Source organism: Vollenhovia emeryi, unplaced genomic scaffold (assembly GCF_000949405.1).
Source record: "Vollenhovia emeryi isolate VEMERY1.0 unplaced genomic scaffold, V.emery_V1.0 DF951038.1, whole genome shotgun sequence".
NCBI lineage: Eukaryota > Metazoa > Arthropoda > Insecta > Hymenoptera > Formicidae > Vollenhovia > Vollenhovia emeryi.
The window spans coordinates 1-1,135 of NW_011955328.1; the positions used below are offsets into that span (position 1 = coordinate 1).

At 26.0% G+C, this 1,135-nt stretch overlaps 1 long non-coding RNA gene across 1 annotated transcript; it reads left to right on the forward strand.

Annotated features, from left to right (window-relative positions):
* The first annotated feature begins 120 nt into the window (after positions 1–120).
* On the forward strand, positions 121–1,135 carry LOC105564336. The gene is made up of 2 exons (XR_001009116.1): positions 121–445; positions 521–1,135. It is a non-coding gene; the product is annotated as an uncharacterized LOC105564336 (long non-coding RNA).

Below are 1,135 nucleotides of genomic sequence, written 5' to 3' on the forward strand. Positions count from 1 at the left end.
TATATATATATATATATACTTATGTACATATGTATAAATTTTATAAAATAATAAGATCAAAAGAAATATAATAATTTGTATAATTACCTCACTTAGCCTATGTAAAAAAGTAAAGTAAGGTAATCTTTTTACTCTAAAAAGAAATTTATTTTAATTTATCGGTAAAATGCAGTACGAAAATTGTACTTATATACATAGAAATAACCAAATAGCGTACAAAATTAAAACGTGTCTGTTATTTTAAAGAAAGTCTCAAAGTAAATAAAATCCTAATATTTGATTTGTGTCAATGGTATAAGGTTTTACTGTACGTTAGTACGGTCTTTACCCAATGTGATAAACCTGTAGTGGAGGAGATATTATATCCCTCGGAAATCGATTGGAAGAAAACAATTAAAATCGCAGAGTCCTGCGACAAGCATCTTCTCCAAATATTAACAGCAAAGTAAGTTGAAAAATGAACGGTGAATAGGGAATGTAACACATTATCAGTTTAAAAATAAAATTATTTCATTTACAGATACATGAAAAATGTACCAAACTATCTCTTAAGTAAGATACTGGCCGAAAAAGTGATAGGCGATTATTCGACATCACTACCTTGCGTGATCGCAAGACCCTCAATCGGTACATACATATATTTTAATACTTATTTGCATTTTCTAATACATTTATATACTTACATTTACTTTTACCTTACTCAAGTTCCCTGGTTCAACGTTCTTATTGAAATTGATCTTATTAAACTGTTTGTAAGAATCGCTTATTTATATAAACATGTAAATAATTGTAAGCTATTTTATTTAAAAATATAAAGAAATCACCGATAATTTCTATCATAAATGAATTTGACAAAACGTATTTCTTCATTGGTACTCACTAATTTTGTTTTGTGCTATTCTTTACCAATATTTAATCTTGAGAAATTTATCTCCTTATTTTTCATCATATAGACATACAATAATTTTTTACTAATAGCTTGTGTTAGATACATGTTATACTACAGAAAATATGTAAAAAATATCATGAGTAGGTATGCTACATATATATTAATAAATGAATGGATATGATTAAAAATCAATGGAAACAAAATTATTTTGACACAAAAATGCATCTGGGAAAACTTTGAATTATT